Source organism: Castor canadensis, chromosome X (assembly GCF_047511655.1).
Source record: "Castor canadensis chromosome X, mCasCan1.hap1v2, whole genome shotgun sequence".
NCBI lineage: Eukaryota > Metazoa > Chordata > Mammalia > Rodentia > Castoridae > Castor > Castor canadensis.
This window is the reverse complement of record NC_133405.1, coordinates 99,423,279-99,445,867: the sequence shown is the minus strand read 5'-3', so window position 1 is coordinate 99,445,867 and position 22,589 is coordinate 99,423,279. Positions and strand designations below refer to the sequence as shown.

The following is a 22,589-nucleotide window of genomic DNA, read 5'->3' as shown; positions in this document are numbered from 1 at the left end:
AGTGCCTGCTTTGCAAGTATGAAGTCCTGAGTTCAAACCCGAGTCCCACCAAAAAAAAAGCCCACCATGAAAATATCTAATCTCATAGGGTTTTCAGAGTTACATGAAACAATGCATTTGAAGTGCTAACACCTATGTGGGCCCCAGAATACACACTTAGTATTAAATGTTGCAATTGTCACACAGTGCAAGATGAATTTTATTAGTTCTTTATTTAATTTTCACACTCATGCTAAGAACGTGGCACTACTACGATTATTATTCCCACACACCATCAAACAGAGCTGGTCATATAGTCACCCAGATTACCAGGACTCGGAGAAGACAGACTCAAGCCCAGCTATGCCTGACTACAAAATGCCTTGGTATTCTGTATGTGGCAGAGTCCCAATAAACATTTCTGTGCCGTGTTGCCTTTAAAGTGCTCGGGCTGAGGGATAGCAATGTCACATGTAGAAAATTCAGTGTACATTCTGGGTAGCTTACACAGCCCACTCTCCTATCAAAGATGAAAACTTAAATGTACCCTTCTCCCTCCCTAGCAACTCCAATCTGAGCTGTGAAAATGAGAAGGTCTACACAGGGTCCTAAATAATTAGACAAAATTTGACAAAAACTGTCACAAATGGTGCTGTCAGTTGGTTTCCACAGGCTCCCCAACTAATCATCAATGTAGGTAACACTCTCAATAGGAAACTAACATCAATCTGCTTCAGGAGACAAAATAGTTGAGACTTTGGGGGTCAAAGCTAACCTCCTATAGGACCCCATAACTCCAACCCACACATAGAATAAGTGACCCTTAAACCCCTCAGGAATGGACCTTCCAGCCCATCACGTACCAAATTACACAGTCTTGCAATAACAAATACCCATCAACCAATCCATGACTCTGACTGGCCCTCAAAACTGACTTGCAAAGACTTGTGACTCCTCAGTGATCCCAGGCTTGCAATCACTCACTCACCACCTTAGTGCCCCATCAACAGACTCACATAGACCACATCACTGACCTCAGATACTCACCTCTCCAACTCCTATGAAACCTCAAGAATTTCTTCAGAGGTCCCGATCACTTCCCCACAAATATGTTCAATTATTTTCCTTCAAGGATTCCCCCAAATCGTCACTCACAGCTTCCACCAGAATGACAGATAGAAGCCCTAGATTATCTAGTCCTACTGGATCACTGATCCTCCCCACACAAATCCCCCCAATCCTTGACTCCCAGAGGAACCAAATCAACTTCAAATTTGGTTTGGCATTGAATTTAAAGGACAAAAAGAAAATTTAAAACAGTTCCAGGCAGAAGCAACATGTCATTTTCAATAAAAAGGGATCATAATGCCACGAAAACTTACTTGCAATAACAGAAGCTATATTCGAAGAAAACAGGGGCTGGGCTATGGCTCAAGTGTAGAACGCTTGTTTAGCAGCTACAAGGCACTGAGTTCAAACTCCAGTACTGCAAAACAAAACAAACAAACAAACAAAAAACTGCTGTCTTGCCAGGCGCCAGTGGCAAGACAGCTACTTGGGAGGCTGAGATGCGGAGGATCACAGTCCAAGGCCAGCCCAGGCAAATAGTTCTTGAGATCACATCTTAAAAATAACCAGAACAAAATGGACTGGAGGTGTGCCTCAAGCAGTAGAGTTCAAACCCCAGTCCCACCAAAAAAAAGAATAAAATAATAAATAAAATCTATTAGAAGAAAATATCTACAAATTGAGAGAAAGAACGGAAGACTCCAGAATTTGAACCTCACACTGCCTACACATCATTCTTCTGTCAGAGCAAAAGAAACACAATTTTAAACATGAAAGAATTTCATGTTTAAACATTCATAGCTCAAAATACTCAGGGGAATGTCTAAACAATTATAAACTGAATAGTAGTAGAAACTTCAAAATGGAGGAAGAGTTTTGAAAAATGACTCTTGCAATTGGTATATAATTATATGTAAATAAAGGTAATGTAAATAAAGGTAATGCAATGGGGCATTTAGAGTAAGTAAGGCTATGACTAAGTGGAAAACTCATCTTGGGGTGCTTCACTTAGCGTAATGGTCTAGACGAGCACAATGCCCAGGATTCGCTAGAGGTTCATCTATGCTGTTGCAAATGGACAAATACTCTGTGTATGTAAGTGTGTGCATATACACACACAAAAGCACAACCCATGATCTTTTTTATTAGCATACATTAGCTACACAAAGGGATTTCCCTGTGATATTCCCACACATGCCTACAAATTCACTCCTGTTACCTTCTCATCCCCCTCCCCCCTTTTAAACGTAATTTTAATAGGTTGCGTTACTCTAGCACACGTGTATAAGCACTTTGATCATATTCATCCCCACTTCACCCTCTCTTTTCACCTCCCCCTGCATTCACCCCCAAAATGTTCCTGTTTCACATTCCTGTCATTCGTTTTTAAGGACTAGATTTCACATAGAAGGGAGAACATGCAATATTTGTCATTCTCAGTCAGATTTATTTTGCTTAACATGATTACCTCTATTTCCATCTATTTTCCTATAAATGACATAATTTCATTCTTCTTTATGGCAAAATACTACTCGATTATGTATACATTCCACATTTGCTTCAGCCATTCATGCCTAGACTGATTCCATATTTTGACTTTTTGGATAATGCTGCTATAAACATGGGTGTACAGGTATCTCGACTGTATGCTCTCTTCCTTTCCTTTGGATATACGCTCAAGAGTGGTGCAACAGGATTGTATGATAGCTCTACTTTTAGTTTTTTTAAGGAACTTCCATACTGGGTTCACTAGCTTACATTCCCACCAATAATGTGTTCCTTTTTCCTCCACATCCTGGTCGGCATTTGTTGTTGTTTGCTTTTTTATTTTATTTTATTTTTTTATTATTCATATGTGCATACAATGCTTGGGTCTTGTTTGTTCTCTTGATGGTTGTTATCCTGACTGGGGGAGATGACATTCTGAATTACATTTCCTTTACAGCTGCGGATGTTGAACATTTTTTATGTACTTATTAGCAATTTGTACTGCTTCTTTTGAAAATTGTCTAATTCATTTGCTAATTTAATTGAATTCTTTGTTCTTTTGTTGTTTCATTTTTTGAGCTCTTTATATACTCTGGATATTAATCTTTTATCTGATGAATAACTGGTAAAGATTTTCTCCCATTCTGTAAGTTGTCTTTTGACCCTGGAAATTGTTTCCTTTGCTGTATGGAAGTTTTTTGATTTGATGCAATCCCATTTGTCAATTCTTGGTCTTATTTCCTGAGTTATTGGAGTCTTATTCAGAAAGTATTACCTATGCCTATATTTCCAAGGGTTTTCCCTATGTTTTCCTCTAGTAGTTTTAAAGCTTCAGGTCTTATATTAAAATCTTTAATCCATTTTTTATTAATGTTTGTGCAGTGAGAGATAGGGGTCTAGCTTCAGGCTTCTACATGTGAATATACAGTTTTTCCAACACCATTTGTTGAAGAGTGTTTTTTTCTACAATGTAGGTGTTTGGTGCCTTTGTCAAAATTCAGACATTTGGCTGTAGCTGTGTGGGCTTCTGGATCTTCTATTCCATTCCTTTGATTTGCATGCTTGTTTTGGTGCTAGTACCATGCTGTTTTTGTTACTAATGCTTGCAGTATAATTTGAAGTCAGGTATTGTGATACTTTCAGCATTGCTTTTTTTGCGTAGGATTGCTTTGGTTATTCAGGGTCATTTGTGCTTCCCAATGAATTTTAGAATGAATTTTATCTATTTCTGTGAAGAATGACATTGGAATTTTGATGGGTATTGCATTGAATCTGTAGATTGCTTTTAGCAGTATAGTCATTTTCATGATATTAATTCTGCTAATCCATGAACATGGGAAGTCTTTCTATCTTCTAGTGTCTTCTTCAATTTCTTCTTTGATGTTTTATGGTTTTCATTATGGAGGTCTTTCACACCCTTAGTTAGGTTTATTACTGGGTATGTAATTTTTTGAGGCTATTGTGAATAGGATTGTTTTTCCTGATTTCTTTCTCAGCCTGTTCATTATTGGTATATAGAAAAGCTACTGAATTTTTATGTTTATTTTGTATCCCACTACTTTGCTGAAAGTGTTTATCAGATCCAAGAGTTTTCATTGGAGTCTTCAGGGTCTTTTAAGTATAGGATTTTATCATCTGTAAACAGGGATATTTTGACTTCCTCCTTTCTTATTTGTATCCTTTTTATTTCTTTGTCTTGCCTTTTTGTGCTGGCTAAGAACTCAAGCACTATATTGAATAAGAGTAGAGAGAGTGAACACCCTTGTCTCATTTCTGACTTTAGAGGAAATGGTTTCAGTTTTTCTGAATTTAATATGTTGTTGGCTAAAGGTTTATCATATAAAGCCTTTATTATGTTGAGGCATGCTCCTTCTATTCCTACTTTCTTCAAGGTTTTAATCATAAAGTGATGTTGATTTTTTTTTTTCTTTTCTTTTGGTGATACTGGGGTTTGAACTTAGGACTTCGTGATTGATAGGCAGGCGCTCTACCACTTCCCTCTGCCAGCCCAGGGATGCTAAATTTTGTCAAATTCTTTTTCTACATCTATTGAGATTATCATGTGATTTTTGCCCTTGGTTCTGTTTATATCCTGTATTACATTAATTGTTTTGTGTATGTTGAACCATCCTCACATTCCTGAAATGAAACCAACTTAATCATAGTGTATGATCTTTTTATTGGGTTGTTGAATTTGGTTTGTGAGTATTTTATTGAGAATTTTTACATCTATGTTCATCAGGGAGATAGGTCTGTAATTTTCTTTTTTGTTGTGTCTTTATCTGGCTTCAGAGAATAAGTCTGGTAGTGCTCCTACCCTTTCTATTTTAAGGAGTAGCTTAAGGAGCATTGGTGTTAGATCTTTAAAGGTCTCATAGAATTCAGCAGTGAATCCATTTAGTTTTAGCCTTTTCTTTGTTGGGAGACTATTACTGCTTCAATTTTATCGCTTGTTATAAATCTGTTTGGCTGTTTATATCCTCTTGACTCAATTTTGTTGGTCAAATGCACTTAGAAATTTATCCATTTCTTCTATATTTTCCAGTCTATTGCAATATAGGTTTCTGAAGTATTCCCTAATGATCCTTTGGATTTCATTGTATCCGTTGTAATGTCCCTTTTCTTATCTCTATTAATTTGAGTCTTCTCTCTCTTTCTGTTGGAGAGTTTGGCTAAAGTTGTTTATCTTTTCAAAGAAACAAGTTTTTGTTTCATTGATTCTTTGTATTGGTTTTAGTCTCCATTTCAGTCACTTCTTCCCTAGTCTTTAGTATTTGTTCCCATCTACTGCGTTTGGGTTTGGCTAGTTCTTGTCTTTCTAAGAGCTTGAGATGCACAATTAGGTTATTTATTTGAAATCTTATTTTTTAGTGTAGGCATTCATAGCTATAAACTTTCCTCTTAGCACTGTTTTTGCTATGTCCCAAAGATTCTGGTAAGTTTGTGTTTTCATTTTCATCTGATTCTAGGAAATTTTTTATTTCTTCTAATGACTCACTGTTTGAAAGTGAATTGTTCAGGCTTCATGTGTTAGAACATTCTCTGTAGTTTCTTGTTATTAATTTCTAGTTTTATTACATTGTGGCCTGATAAAATACAGGAAGGTATTTCAGTTCTTATGTTTATTAAGACTTGCTTTATATTCTAAAATATTATCATTTGGAGAAAGTTCCATGGGCTGCTGAGAAGAATGTATTCTGCAGCTGTTGCATGGAATTTTCTGTAGATGTCTATTAAGTCTATTTGATCTATAAGTGCTGATTAATTCTGAAGTTTTCTTGATGATTTTTTGTCTGGGTGCCCTATATATTGGTGAGAGTGGGGTATTAGATTCATGTTGAGGTCTATCTGAGTTTTAATGTCCAGTAGTGTTTCCTTTATTAAATTGGGTTTGCCAACATTTGGTGCATATGTATTTATAATTGTTAAAAACACCTGATGGATTGTTCCTTTATCAAAATGAAGTGACCTTTGTCTCTTCTGAATAATTTTAGTTTGAAGTCTGCTTTGTCAGATATGAATGTTAGAGTGAACAAAAGGGAAACCATGTTAGGATCAGACCCCTCACCCTTGCAGGCAGCTTACTGGAAACACCCACCACCTACTGGAAGGACCATACCTAACCTCAAGGGAATGACAAACTTTCACCAAGCCAGGGGGTCTGGAGCTGGCCAGCAACCTACCCACCTTATTACCACTTACCTTCTCTAGCTTCCCCTAGCAATCATTAACTCTGGAAAAATTTTCCCGCCCAGCAAAATTTCTCTTCAGACCACTCCCCTATATCTATCTATTCCCAGTTTGTAAGCAGGGGTGGGCTCCAGCTCTCTTGCTGGGGACCCCTTACGTAGGGTTTCTTCCATTATGAACCTTGTGCTGGTGTTTGAGCTGTCTCTCTGCCTATCCATTCTGCACCTCTTTCAGTCTAACAGATGGTGCCAAAACCCAGGATGGAGTTTGTAGACTGGGCTTTCAGCTCTCCACTCTTGCAACTTGGGAAGCAATGGACAAGCCGTAGCTCTTCTCAGGCTCACTCCCAGATCCTAAACAGAGGCTAGAACCATCCTCCCCCATCCACTGCTGCCTTTCATCACTGGATCTCTCCCACCCTTTTCTTCTCTTCCTTTCTTTGATGGCTCTGCCAGGGGCCACTTCACCATTGCTGGACTTCCATCCAACACCGGTCTTCTAATTTTGGTGAGTTTCCCCTCCGTCCAGGTTTCTCCCTAATTGCCTAACTTACTATGGACTACTGTAGACCACAGCAAAGCCCCAGCTAGGCAAGAGACTCCCTCCATCCACCAACTAGGTGGACTCACCTGATATTTTCCAAGGACACTTAGAAAAAATCCAGGTGCACTGCATATCATAGACTATCAGTTAGCAGTGAGGACATTCCTGCCCTCTGATATGTCTGTCTTACCAGGTAGGACCACTGTGGGGATTACTCACCACCTTTTCCACAAAAATGGACCAGAATCATCCAAACCCCTGAAGGACAGTCTCCTGGGATGTGTCCTCCAAAACCTTCAGACCTTGGCTCTAACTGAAATTGTCTACTGTAACCCAGTCTGGACCCAACAACCATTGACCCAAACAGGGCAGTTTTCAGCACAATCTCAAAAACCTGCAATACTTGGGACATGGTCCAAGGTCCCCCTATATCTAAGCCTTTGTTTATCTCTGCTCTAGACTCTGTCAGTCTTGATCACCTTATCATATTCTCCTCCTAATGGAAAATTCCTCTCGGGTTTCTCTGTCTTCCATTAAAAAACTCCCTCCTCCTCTGACTTCAACCCAACTCTCTGCCATCCTTTCCTCTTCTCTCATCTCACAAGATATATAAAGGGTTTAACTTTGAAAATTTTCTTTCTAAATCTGTCTCAGCCATGATGGAGGTTTCTTTCACCCCCTCCTACTCCATAGCCTGCTCCTGTCTCCTCTCCCAGACTGGCCATCTGAGTGAGGACAACAGAGACAAAAATGGACGAGGAGAAAGGAAAAGAAAAGTCCTGCTCAAGTCACATTGTCAGTTCTTTCAGCCTCCTGAGTGACTCACATGGTTCCTGGACTATAAACATAAAATCAATTGGAAATCTAAATGAGATGTGGCTGAGGATTGGAGCTGCTTTCTGTCCCAACCTCCTGAATATTTTCCATGTAAAACTAAGCTTCTAAATCTGCTTAAACACTCTACTAACAGTTTTCTTTAAGTCTTGCTTTTGAGATAGACCATTTTCGCATTGCAGACATGTCAAGACCAGGAGAAGGATCAGGTCATAACCAGGTGACCCTGGAATGGCCTGTCTGCTCTTCTGGCTAAGGCACCATGCAGTCAGGGTTATGGACCCATGCCCTCAGTCTGACATGCACACAACTGGAGGGACCAAGGAGGAAATTTCAATTCTCCATCTAAGTTTTTGTTTTGTTATGGCATGCCTAATTTAAAACTTTTTGCATATGCGTGTGTTTGAACATCTTCAGTTAATGTAAAAAAATGAAAGACTTCTGTTCTTTTCTCTCCTCCACCTCTTCCACTGCTACTTTTAAGAAAAATGAGTTTTTCAAGGGTTTTATGTCAACCAGGTCTAACTAAAATATAGGTATTATTTTATGGACAGTAACCTCCATCTGTTTCATCCTGTCATACGTGTAATTTACATTCAACTCTCTTTTACAGTTGGATCTATTAACAAATGTATTCTTGTAAATTACTGTTGAGAAATGGCTTAAGATTGCCTTTCTTCCTGGGTCTATATATTAAAAATATAAGGCTAATAGAGTATTTTGTTTTACTGGGAAAAGATTTTTATTAAAGTTGACTATAATCTAAGAGTTGCCGAAAAGATTTTCTAGAGTCATGTTAAACTAGAACCTGATTCTCTGTCCATAAAACAAGGCTACCTTAATACTGTTCTGCTCTGAGTAACATCTGTAAAAAACTGCAGTAAAGAAAGAGTTTATCAAAATAATTAACTCATGTTTTCTGTTGATCTTGTCAAGTTTTTAAATACTTAAGAAACTAAACCTTAACTAAATCAGAGTTCATTAAAGTATTTGCTCATATAAAGGTCTCTTAAATGACCACTTTATAACTGTGATGAAACAACTATTATTTCAGGCAATTCTAACACAATTAGTACACTATAGATTTGTGACTAACAGTAAGTAGAGCTGTATGTCTAGACTTTATCTAAATATAGTACAAAATTTGCAGAGTTAAAAGTGTATCCATTTAGCATATGTAAAATGACCAGCTGAAGCTCTCTTTTACCCAAAAGGATTCCATCTAAACCTTTAGCATAAAATGGTTAATGAAACGTTTGGCAGTTCTGTTGTTTGTAATCAGTAACATTCAGAAAAACCCTGCCATTTGGGCAATCCTGCTATTTAAAACCTGGCCTATGTTTGTCTCAGCCAAGTAAATATTACCATGTATATAAAATGTCCTTGTGCAGTAGAAAATAAGGCTATTTGGGATTATGGGCACTGTCCCCCTACCTTGTAAGGGATCTACTAAAGTTTTGACTTTTGTCAGTGTCATTTGCACCTATTATCTTTTCTAGCCAAAATTTCTAAATTTTACCCCAAGGGAAAAAACTAAATTAATATGTATATATGACATCCATGTAGCTGGGGTGCTAATTGTTGTTGACTCCTTTGTAATGCATTTATACTCTCCAAACATATAAGCCTTCTTAGGAACAAACCTTTACCATATAGATGTTCTCCAAATTCAAATTTTATTAATGCTAGACTTTTGCAGGCTTGTGTCCATATGTTCCTAATTGTAACAAGGAGCACTTAGTGTGGCTGTTTTAATGCTGTCAGTCATAATTATTTTCCTAAAATGCTGTCTGCAATGGAAATAACTAAATGTTCTGACAATTCCTAAACTACTTTTCAGTATTTTAATCATGGATATTCTAAGCCTTTTTATTCAGAATTTAGGTTCTTCTCTGAAGCATTTGCAATCAAACCACAAAAATGACTCAAACAAGCACTTATTTTTCAACTGAGTCAGCCTTTTAGATATTTGCTTTTGTCGGCTTTTGTATTCTCCTTGTAAAACTTAACTGTTGTCTGCTGACATTCTGCAGAATTTTTAAGATGTCAGGATATCATCGATAGTCCAAGACAGAACTCAGAATGGATCCCAGGTAAGCCCACTTCTTGTAAACCTCTTTTGTTGCTTATAATTTGGTCAAACGAGTCTTAATTGGCACTGATTACCACCTGACCTGCTTGATGCCTCCCCCTCCAACGTGGGACCTGATCAAAATATCTGGGAAAAGCTATTCCTGGCAACAAGGGACTTTCATTAACAAAAATGGTTAATTGACAAACTCTTCAGAGAAGACTGTTCAGAGACAAACGGTTTGGAGACAAGAGGGGAAAGCTGTCATAATTCAGATGAAGTCACCTGTGCCAGACCTCACAAAAGATTACTAAAGCCAAGAGGCTTCAAAGAAGTGATCTTATGCAGGGCTACTAGACATTCAAGCCCTTGCAGTCACCTCTGACAGAAGGCAAACTCATATTTTTGGCCAAGGCCTTCTATTTAAGTAAAGATAAAAATGACTATTTTTCGCTGGCTCCAGATGTACCTTGTCTATGCTCATGGGGTTATTTTAAAATCGGTTCCCCTACACAGTCTATTTAACTGGGAGTCTTCTGACTTTTACTTACTCTGTATTCTACTTTACAAAAGTGTTTCTAGTTTTAGACTTAAAATAACAAGTACTTTTGACTTAGCTACCAGCTATATGTCCCTGTCCTCTGTACTGATTTATTACTGGCCAAGAAACCCCAATTCCCTCAAAATTAAAAATGTTCAAACATAAAAGATTATAAGAGGTACTTAAACTACTTTTGCTGAAAAGCACTGACTCCTTACTTGGGCCCACAGATTAACTAAAAGCAGGAAAAAGCATGGCATCTCTCCATTTTGTATCTCTTTGTTCTGAACCATTCTCTCCTGCAGCCTTCTTGAAATCAAGAAAGGACAGAAATGACTGATAACATCTTTATGACAAGGGACTGAAACTACCGCCAACAACAGACTGTGCTCAGGATGGAGCACCCTCCAGATAAAAATTCTGGAACCTCTCCCAAAACCAGAACTGAGACAATGACCAACCCAGTCTTACCTGTGGCTGGGACTGTTTAAGTATACATACCTTTGTCCCCTGCCCCCAGTTCTTTTGTCTACTTAAACCTATAGCCAATGTCTGCACCCCAGGATCCCTTAGTTTTCCTTCTCATGCTGCTAACCGTTGGCCCATGTGTATTTAAGGGCATGTCTCACTTTATCTCCCAAAGGCGACATTCCTTTACATAGGCCTTCTCCCACATGCTGCCAGCAGTGTTTTGGTTGTTCCCAAAACAGAGCCCAACCCTGAAAAACCTACTTACCTTTACTTTCTTCAACAGCTCCCACCCCCTAAAAACACTTTTATTGATCTAACCCCCAAAATAGGAATTGATCGAAAGGCCCAATACAAACCTCTCACAGGGGCCGTGCTGTCTAGCTCTTTCTCAATCTGGGAATCAGACAAAAACTTCCCCTCTGGGGCACACAGGACAAGGGCAAAGAGACACGCTCTTTGCTGGCAACGTTCACTTATGACTTCTGTCTGTGCACACCAGGCTTCTTTTTCCTATGTGAAACTTCATTCTCTCTCTGTTTACCTGCTAACTCGTTCAGCACCTGTGCTCTCATACGCCAGACCCCTGATACAGGCACACTGCCTAATAATCAGTCAGTCAGCTCCCCTTTTAACCTCCCTACCCTCAGGGGCCTGAGCCAAAAGAGCCATACAGATCATCCCTCTCCTTGTTGGCCTGGGAATCTCTGCCTCCTGGGGACCAGGATAGCAGGAGTAACTACTTCCTTGCTCTACTTTCAACAACTCTCAAGTAGTTTCACCAACACCCTAGATGAATTAAGTCAGCCCATCTCCACCCTCCAAAAACCAACTTGATGCCTTGGCAGGAGTAGTCCTCCCAAACTGTTGTGGCTCTTGACCTCCTAACTGCTGAAAAGGTGGAAACCTGCCTCTTTTTACAGGAAGAATGTTGCTTTTATGTCAACGAGTCCAGGGTCATTTGCAATGCTGTTAAGACACTTCAGGAACAAGCTGCCAACCTCCAACAACAAACAATGGACAGCTGGGGACAGTGGCCTTCCTGGGCTAAGTGAGCGCCATGGGTCCTCCCTCTGCTGGGACCCCTTATTTCTTTCCTCATTGTGACCTTGTCTTTTTCAAATGCTTTCTTGCTTTGTTTCCCAGAGGCTCCAAGCATTTGTCGAGGATACTACCCATAATCAGATTATTCCTCCAACAGGCCCACTAGAGTTGCCTAAAGCAAGAAGACCCAGCCAATACTCCCGCCCTTTAAGAGACCTCAACATCCTCGTTCAGCAGGAAGTAGGTAGAGGAATACCCCAATCCGTTCCCTTTTATAGATGTATTTCAAAAGGCAGGAATGTTAGAGTGAACAAAGGGAAGCCATGTTAGGATCAGAACCCCTACCCTTGTAGGGCAGCTTACTGGAAACACCCACCACCTACTGGAAGGACCATACCTAGTCTCAACGAAATGACAAACTCTCACCTCGCCAGGAGGTCCAGAGCTGGTCAGCAACCTATCTACCTTATTACCACTTACCTCCTCTAGCTTCCCCTAGCAATCATTAACTCAGGAAAAATTTTCCCACCCAGCAAAATTTCCCCTCCAGACCCCTCTCCTATATCTACTCCCAGTCTGTAAGCCAGGGTAGGCTCCAGTTCTCTTGCTGGGGATCCCTTCTGCAGGGTTTCTTCCGGAATAATAAACCCTGTGTTTGCGCTGGCATTTGTGCTGCCTCCCGCCTATCTATCCTGTGCCTCTTTCAGTCTAACAATGAGTATAGATATTCCTGCTTGTTTGGGGACTGTGTTTGCTTAGAAAATCTTTTTTCATCTTTCCACTTTAAGCTTGTGATTATCTGTGTCAGTGAGGTATGTTTCTTGTAGGCAACAAATGGTTGGCTCTTGTTTTTTAATGCAGTTTGCCAATCTGTGTCTTTGGATTAGGAATTGGGCCATTAACATTCAGAGTTATTATTAAAGGTGTGTAGTAATTCCTGTCATTCTGTTGTTTTTGTAGTGTTGATCTTCTCTAGTCCTCGTTTGTTTATCTATTCATCTGGTGAGATTTATTTTTTTCATGGTTGTATTATCTTCCTCTTCTGTGTGTAGAATTCTTTGAGTATCTTCTTTAGTGCTGGTTTAGTCATTATGAATTGCTTTAGTTTTTGTTTATCATGGAAGGTTTTAATTCCTAGGTATGCACCCAAGAGAAATGTGAACTTACGTTTACCAAATGAAAGTGTAGGGCCAGGTATGGTGGTATATTCCTATAATCCCAGCAACTCAGGAGGCAGAGATTCAGAGGATCAAGGTTCAAGGCCAGCCTGGGTAAAAGTTAGCAAGACCCCATCTCTATCAACAGGCTGTATGTGATGGAACTTTTCTTTTGATTCTAGCTACTGGGAGGTACAGTAGAAGGACTGTGGTCTGAGGCTGTCCTTAAGAAAAATATGAATCCCTATCTAAAAAATAACTAAAGCCAAAAAAGGGCTGGAGCATGGTTCAAATGACAGAGGGCCTCTCTCGCATGTGCAAGGCCTGCGTACAATCCCCAGTACCACCAAAAAAAAGAGCAACAAGAACAAAAATGTTCATAGTAGCTTTATTCAAAACTAGAAATTATTCAAATGCCCACCAACAGCAGAATGAATAAACCAGTATAAATGAGTTGTGCTGTAGTGATGTTACTTAACAATGGAGACTGTTCTGAGAACCACGTTTAGTTGATTTTGTCATTGTTCAAACACCATAGAGTGCACTTGCACAAACCTACAAGGGATATAGCACACACTTGGGCTATATGGTATACACTGTCATATATGCAGTCTACTGTTAACCAAAATGTCATTACGCTTTACGTGACTGTATTTATATGAGAGAATACTATTTAGCAATGAGAAAGAACAAATTGCTACACACAGTATGCATGGATCTCATTTCACAAACATTGTATCAAGCCAAAGAAACCACAGTAATGAACACTGCTGTGTGATTACATTTATATAAATGTCCAAAACATGAAATTAATCTACACTAGCAGATGCTAGGATTCCTTCGGTACTCCTTAGGAGGAGGCTGGTGACTGCAAAAGAGCACCAGGGGGCCTCTAGAGAGTGAGTAATGCATATTTCTTTATCTCAGTGGTGGGTAGGCATGTTTGTTCGGTCTGTTAAAAACCAAGCTAAGCATGCATAGTGTACCCCCTCCTGCACGATGTTATATTGCAAAAAGGATTTTAAAATAACCAATATGCCAGGCAAATGAAAAAAAATGAAAGTGGGTCTGGACGTGTAATTATTGAGGTGGAAATTAAGAACCAAAGCACTCAACAGATTAACAAAAAAGGGGAGACTGCTTTTAATAATAAAATAATAAAGAAGTATTAACTTGCAAAAGCCTTTAGGGTCATTCAACATATACAAACAAAACCAATACAAATGCATAGAAACCCCTAAAAATTATAGTTGTTTTTCACTGTATTTAACAAAATGTTGGTATTAAGGTTATGCTAGCTTTTAAAAGAAGTTCAGAAAATTTCTACCTTTTATGTGTTAAAATGACATAGGCCCCTTCTATAAAGTTCAGCTGTAAACACACTTAGAACTGGTGCCTTTTTAAAATGGTAAATTTCAACTATTCTCTTCTCTGTGATTACTGCTCTTTAACAAATACTGGAGAGGATCCAGAGAAACTGGATCTCCCATACATTGCCAGGGGGAACGTAAAGTGGTACAGCCACTCTCAAAAATAGGTTAGCAGTTTCTTTAAAACCTAAAATAATCATCATATGACCTAACATTCAGCCAGAGAAATGAAATCTTATGTGTACACAAAGACCTGTCCAAGACCGTTGTAATATCCCCAAACTGGAAATGGTCACAGTGAGCCTCAATATTTAACACACTAGTTTATCTGTAAAATAGAACACTGCTGAGCAGTAAAAAGAAAGGAACTATTGTTACCGGCAGCAACGTGGGTGATTTGTAAGAACTCTACTAGGTGAAAACCCCCTAAATCTCACAAGGTCAGACGCTGTATCCTTCCATTTATATAACATTCTCAAAATGACAAAATTATAGAGCTAGGAAACAGACAATTGGTTGCCAGGGGTTAGAGTAGGTGGTACAGGGATAAAGACTATAAAAGCGTAATAGTTCTGTATCATTTTCTGGAAGTACTAGGGTTTGAACTCGGCCTTGTGCTTGCTAAGCAAGTGCTCTACCACTTGAGCTATTCCACCAGCTCTTTTTGCATTCCTTATTTTTGAGATAGGTTCTTATTTTTGTCCAGGCTGGCATGGACTGTGATTTTCATTTCCTGAATAGATAGGATGACAGCTGCACGCCCAGCCATTGGTTGACATGGGGTCTTGTGAACTTTTTGCCTGCACTGGCCTCGAACTGCAATCCTCCTGATCTCCACTTCCTGAGAAGCTAGGATTACAGGCTTGTGTCACCATGCCTGGCTAGTTCTGTTTCTTTATTGTGGAGGTTAAGTGAATCTACACACATGACAAAATGACATAGCACTATGGACATACCTTGTACCAGTGTCAAATACTAAATTTTTATGTTATATTATGATTTTATTAAGATGCAACCATTAGAAAACTAGGTGAAGGGTACACAGAACCTCTCTGTACCATGAACCTATACTTATTTCAATGTAAAAAGTTTAATGGTACAGTTTGAGTTCTAGCACTGTAACAGCAACCACAAAATGTCTCAGAGTCATAATTATGCTGGAAGACTGTTGTATCTTTCCTGTAACATGACGGATCAGGTAGACCTGGGTTCAATACATAATCAATAGGCTAAATTCAAGACACAGAGCTTTATTGTGCCTAATGACTATGCAGTCATCCCTCTGTATTCATAGACTCAAAAGCACTCTTTATTTTTTTAATTTCCTTTATTCATATGTGCATACAATGATTGGGTCATTACTCCCCTTCCCCCCCGCCTTTCCCCCCACCCCCTCCCTCACACTCCCACCCCCTCACTTCCAAGCAGGAACTGTTTTGCCCTTATCTCTAATTTTGTTGAAGAGAGAGTGTGAACATTAATAAGGAGGACCAGGGGTTTTGCTAGTTGAGGTAAGGATAGCTATACAGGGAGATTCCTAGTATTGCTTCCACGTACATATGTGTTACTTTCTAAGTTGATGCTTCTTAAACTAACCTTTTCTCTAGATCCTGGTCCCCTTCTCCTCTTGGCCTCTGTTGCTTTAAAGTTTCTGCATTAGTTCCTTTGCATTGAGGACTTCAAATGCTATCTTGTTTTTTTGGGTTACCTACCTATCCTCATACCTCCCTTGTGTGCTCTCACTTTATCATGTGCTCATAGTCCAATCCCCTTGTTGTGTTTGCCCTTGATCTAATGTCCACATATGAGGGAGAACATACGAATTTTGGTCTTCTGGGCCTGTCAAAAGCACTCTTCAGGGCTGAGGATATAGCTCATTGGCAGAGTGGCTCAAGTGCTAGACCACCTGCCTAGCAAGTGTGAGGCCATGAGTTCAAACCCAGTGCCGCCAAAAAAATAAAATGAGGACATAGCTCAGTGGTATGGCACTTGCTAGCATGTATGAGGTCCTGAATTTGATCTCCAGAGACAGCCATGGTTGCATCTATACTGAACATGTACACTTTTTTCTTATCACCATTCCCTAAACAACAGAGTATACAACTATTTGCCGATACACTGTATGGGGTATTGCCAGTAATCTGGGGGCCAGTGAAAGTACAGGGAAGATTGCATAGGCTTTGCACAAATATGTCACCCTTTTATTGAAGGGTCTTGAGCATCACAGCTTTGGGTATTTGTAGGGGGTCCTAGAAACAATCCCTCCTGCATGAAGAGGGACAATTGTACTCTCTTCTCTTATACTCCTAGTATCATTTACAAGCATCTTTAAAATTTTTTGTGACTTAGACTCAAAGAAAAAAAACTTGGTATCTTATAAAATTAGAAATTTGGCAGGCAATATTAACTGTAATCCTATAAAATCAGAAATATACAATAAAAAGATAACCAAACTGCAAAATCCAGATCTCGTTTAAGAAATAGGGCTCGGGATATAGCTCAATGGTAGGGTGCTTGTCTAGTATGTGAAAGGCACTGGGTTTGATCCCCAGCACCAAAGAAAAGTAAAGGAAATACTCTCTGAACATGTCTAGATTGAAGATGAAATCTGACAACAAAATTATAAACCTCATACCAAATTTTGAGACATAGCTAAAAGCTATATTTAAAAATCCATTAGTCTCAGATGTCTTTAATACTTAAAAAGTCAAAGATAAATAAATTAGGTGTTAAAACTAAGAAGTTAGAAAAAGACAAAATATTCACAAGCAACATGATAAGGTAAAATAGAAAGGAAAAGATAGATAAAACACACACAGCACACCCACGTTCACACAATTTCAGAAATGAAAAAGGATCTATTGCCCAGGCACACAAGTGATCGAAATAAGTTAATGAAATACTACGTGAAAGCTCCATGAAAATATAAAATCCCGAGCAAATGTAAACTACCCAAATGAATTCCTCCCAAAATAGAAATCTTCAAAGACCAGTAATCAGAAAAAAATCATTAAAATTTACAATTTTAAAAAACACTAGTTCTAAATGTATGTATAGCTGAACTTTAAAGATATCTATACATTTTTTATTTTATCATTTTTAAAGATTATATCTATACCACTTTAACACATAAGATAGAAACTCCTGAATTCCTTTTTAAAATGGCATAACCTTAATACCAACACTTGTTAAATACATCACAAAACAAAAAAGAGCACAGGCAGCCAGGTGTGGTGGTGCACACCTATAATCTCACCCCTGGGGAGGCTAAAATAGAAAGATGGCAAATTGGAAGCCAGCTTGGGCCCCAAAATAAGATCTTGTCTGAAAAAGAAACAAACAAAAAGGAGCTGGGCATGGTGGTGTATGACAGTAATCCAAGCGTGGGGAATGGGGAAGAGCAGAGGCATGAACATCATGAGTTGAAAGCCAGCCTGGGCTATATAGTAAGTTCGAGGCCAGCCCAGGCTACATAGTGAGACTCACGGGGAATAGCCCAGTGGGAGAGCACTTGCCTAGTTTTAAAGGCTCAGAGTTGATCTCCAGTACAGCAGATGACTGGGAGTGGGGATTAATGGTAAAAAATTAAATATTACTAACTAGTTATTGCTAGTGCAAATTCAAGTGTAAGTCACAGTAAGAATTGCCTTCCACTACACAGAATTATTCTAGGAAGACAAAGATGGATCCACGTTATATATGTATATAATTAAGGCAGTAACACCATAAGGCCATAACGTCCAAAAGCCTCTGACACAACTCAGGCATCATTCCTAACAAAAATACAAATTAAAATAGGAACATATGAAAGCCACAAGGATACCATTAAGAAAGTAAAAAGCTACAGAATGGGAGAGAATACGTGCAAATCATGTATTGATAAGGGACTTGTATCCAGAATATATAAAGAATTCTTCCAGGGCTGGTAGAGTGGCTCAAGTGACAAGCACACCTGTCTAGCAAGAGTGAGGCCCTGAGTTCAAACTCCAGTGTTGAAAAAAAAAAGAACTCTTCAAATTCAATCATACAAAGACAAACAATTAAAAAATATACAAAGGGCCCAGTATTGTGGTACATACCTATAATCCCAGCCCTCTGTGAAGTAGAGGCAGGAGAATTGCAAGTTTGAGGTCAATTTGAGCTACAGAATGAGTTCTAGGCTAGCCCAGCCTACATATGGAGACTCTCTCAAAAAATAGACAAGGATTTGAATAGATATTTATCCAAAGGCAATATTAAAATCCCGTAAGTACAGGAAAAGATGCTCAAGCATCAGCAGTCATTAGGGAAATGCAAATCAAAGCTGGAGGCTGGGGTTGTAGCTCAGTGGTAGAGTATTTGCCTAGCATATATGAGGCCCTGGTTTCAATCCCCAGCAATACAAAGCAAAAACAAAAACTATGATGAGATATCACCTCACCCCTACTAGGATGGCAAGAGGTTTTTTTAAAAAAAGAATTGTAACAAGGGTTAGCAAGGATTGGAACCCTCGTACACTGCTGGTGGGATAGCAAGAAGTACAACCATTTTGGAAAACAGTTTGACAGTTCTTCAAATGTTAAATATAAAGGTATCATGTGATCCAGTGATGGAGTTAAAAATACACCGCTCTTGACACAGTGACTATTTTGAATTAAAAGCACTTGAAAAACAATAGGTATAGCCAGGCGAGGTGGCTCATGCCTGTAATCCTAGCTACTCAGGAGGTAGAGATCAGGAGGATCACAATTTGAGGCCAGCCTAGGCAAAAAGTTCTAGAGAGCCCTTCAATCAATAAAAACTGGGCGTGGTGGTGTGTACCTATCATCCCAGGTATGTGTGGGGGTATAAACAGGAGGATTGTGGTCCAGGCTGGCCCAGGCATAAATGTGAGACCCTATTCAAAAATAACTAAAGTGTCAGGCACCAGCGGCTCACACCTGTAATCCTAGTTACTTGGGACGCTGAGATCAGGATGACTGCAGTTTGAGGTCAGCCTGGGCAAATAGTTTGATGGACCCCATCTTCAAAATAACCAGAGCAAAATGGACTGGAGGTGTGGCTCAAGTGGTAGAGCACCTGCTTTGCAAGTGCTAAGCCTTGAGTTCAAACCCCAATCCCACCAAAAAGTAAATAAAAATAACTAAAGTAAAAAGGGCTGGTGGAGTGGCTCAAGTGGTAGAACACCTGCCTAGCAAGTGAAGGTCCTGAGTTCAAATACCACTGCTGCCAAAACAACAACAAAACCCCACAGGTACAACATCATTCTGACCTACCTTCTGTTTCTTAAGAGCAGGTGAAATTTCCATGTGAAAGGCATTCTTCCTAAACCAACAGCATCCGCCAAGGACGGAAGTTGTGACTCAGGAAATTTTGCACACATTTTATAAAATAACTCTTGTGTTTTTAAGACTCCTCACACAATTGAGTTGCTGTTTTACAACTTACTGTAAGTGACTGGCTCTACTTCTCTGGGTTTTTTGTTTTTATTTTTCTTGCAGTGCTGGGGATGGAAGCCAGGGTCTTATGCGTGCTAGACAAGTGCTGTACCACTGAGCCACATTCCCAGCCCAGGACTTCATTTCTTTCCTTTTTCTTTCTTCTTTTTAGTTTTTGTGATGGGTGCTCATGATAGAGCCGAGGCTGGCCTCTACCTCCCAAGTGCTGGAATTATAGCCGTGTACCACCAAGCCCAGCTCTCACTTCTTTATGAAGGCTTTTAAAATTTATATCAAACAAATTTGTATGCTTTCTTCCTATTGATCTCTCTTACCTCAATTTCTCAGGCCCAGCCCCCAAAAACCCTACAAGAGGAGAGGTAAAATTCTGTCTCACTTCCCCATACCAACAAGTTCATTCCTGGATATCCACCCAAGAGAAAATGTCTATCTATACAATTTGTACACAAATGCTGAGAGCAGCATTGGTCACAATGGCTAAGAAGTAGAAATAACTCAACTGTCTATCAACTGATAAATTTCATACCAACATGTGGTATGAAATATTACACAGGAATAAAAAGGAATGAAGTATAATTATCCCCATCTGTAAATTCAACCACTACAGATTGAAAAGATTTGGAAAGTTTCTGAACATGGACACACTTTTTCCTTGTCATTATTTTCTAAACACTACAATATAGTAACTATTTATATAGCATTTGCTTCATATTGAGTATAATATAAAGATGATTTAAAATATATGGAAGAGGTTATAGGCAAATAGAATGACATTTTATATAGGGACTTGAGCATTTGTAGATTTTGGTATCTTTGAGAGTTTTTGGAACTTTACTTGTAAAACAGTCAATCATGAAGACATCTAGTGGTACCGTGGCTGCCAAGGACTAAGAAGAAGGGGAAATGGGGAGCTGCTGTTCAACAGATGTCTTAGTCCAATTTCTGTTGCCATAACAAAATTCCTGGGAATGAGTAATGTAAAAACAACAGGTTTATTCAGCTCACAGTTTTGGAGGCTGAAAGTCTCTGGTGAGAGCCTCATGGCAGAAGGCATCACCATGGTGGGAGTGCATGCAGAAGAGACCACATGGTGAGGCAGGAAGTCAGAGGGAATCAGGAGGCAGGCTTGTTCTTTTATAACTCTCTCTCATGGGAGCTAACTGAGGTCCCTGCAGAACTATATTAAGGGTGGCTGCCCCAGTGACAACTACCTCTCACTTGGCCCCACTTCTTTTTTTTTTTTTTCATTTTTCTTTTATTATTCATATGTGCATACAAGGCTTGGTTCATTTCTCCCCCCTGCCCCCACCCCCTCCCTTACCACCTACTCCGCCCCCTCCCTCTCCTCCCCCTCAATACCCAGCAGAAACTACTTTGCCCTTATTTCTAATTTTGTTGTAGAGAGAGTATAAGCAATAATAGGAAGGAACAAGGGTTTTTGCTGATTGAGATAAGGATAGCTATACAGGGCATTGACTCACATTGATTTCCTGTGCGTGGGTGTTACCTTCTAGGTTAATTCTTTTTGATCTCACCTTTTCTCTAGTTCCTGGTCCCCTTTTCCTATTGGCCTCAGTTGCTTTAAGGTATCTGCTTTAGTTTGTCTGCGTTAAGGGCAACAGATGCTAGCTAGTTTTTTAGGTGTCTTACCTATCCTCACCCCTCCCTTGTGTGCTCTCGCTTTTATCATGTGCTCATAGTCCAATCCCCTTGTTGTGTTTGCCCTTGATCTAATGTCCACATATGAGGGAGAACATACGATTTTTGGTTTTTTGAGCCAGGCTAACCTCACTCAGAATGATGTTCTCCAATTCCATCCATTTACCAGCGAATGATAACATTTCGTTCTTCTTCATGGCTGCATAAAATTCCATTGTGTATAGATACCACATTTTCTTAATCCATTTGTCAGTGCTGGGGCATCTTGGCTGTTTCCATAACTTGGCTATTGTGAATAGTGCTGCAATAAACATGGATGTGCAGGTGCCTCTGGAGTAACAGTCTTTTGGGTATATCCCCAAGAGTGGTATTGCTGGATCAAATGGTAAATCGATGTCCAGCTTTTTAAGTAGCCTCCAAATTTTTTTCCAGAGTGGTTGTACTAGTCTACATTCCCACCAACAGTGTAAGAGGGTTCCTTTTTCCCCCGCATCCTCGCCAACACCTGTCGGTGGTGGTGTTGCTGATGATGGCTATTCTAACAGGGGTAAGGTGGAATCTTAGCGTGGTTTTAATTTGCATTTCCTTTATTGCTAGAGATGGTGAGCATTTTTTCATGTGTTTTCTGGCCATTTGAATTTCTTCTTTTGAGAAAGTTCTGTTTAGTTCACGTGCCCATTTCTTTATTGGTTCACTAGTTTTGGGAGAATTTAGTTTTTTAAGTTCTCTGTATATTCTGGTTATCAGTCCTTTGTCTGATGTATAGTTGGCAAATATTTTCTCCCACTCTGTGGGTGTTCTCTTCAGTTTAGAGACCATTTCTTTTGATGAACAGAAGCTTTTTAGTTTTATGAGGTCCCATTTATCTATGCTATCTCTTAGTTGCTGTGCTGCTGGGGTTTCATTGAGAAAGTTCTTACCTATACCTACTAACTCCAGAGTATTTCCTACTCTTTCTTGTATCAACTTAAGAGTTTGGGGTCTGATATTAAGATCCTTGATCCATTTTGAGTTAATCTTGGTATAGGGTGATATACATGGATCTAGTTTCAGTTTTTTGCAGACTGCTAACCAGTTTTCCCAGCAGTTTTTGTTGAAGAGGCTGCTATTTCTCCATCGTATATTTTTAGCTCCTTTGTCAAAGATAAGTTGCTTATAGTTGTGTGGCTTCATATCTGGATCCTCTATTCTGTTCCACTGGTCTTCATGTCTGTTTTTGTGCCAGTACCATGCTGTTTT

General features: G+C 39.4%; 1 protein-coding gene across 3 annotated transcripts in view; it reads right to left on the bottom strand.

The window, feature by feature from the left end:
* The window catches only part of Znf41 (zinc finger protein 41), a 54,220-nt gene that overhangs the window by 27,431 nt on the left and 4,200 nt on the right, over positions 1-22,589 (bottom strand). The window contains exon 2 of one of the 3 annotated variants that reach the window (XM_074062844.1): positions 1,362-1,465. The exons of the other annotated variants lie outside the window; for them this stretch is intronic. The gene's annotated coding sequence lies outside the window, so the exon portion shown is untranslated. The remainder of the gene's footprint in view (positions 1-1,361; positions 1,466-22,589) is intronic. 3 annotated transcript variants of the gene reach the window in all.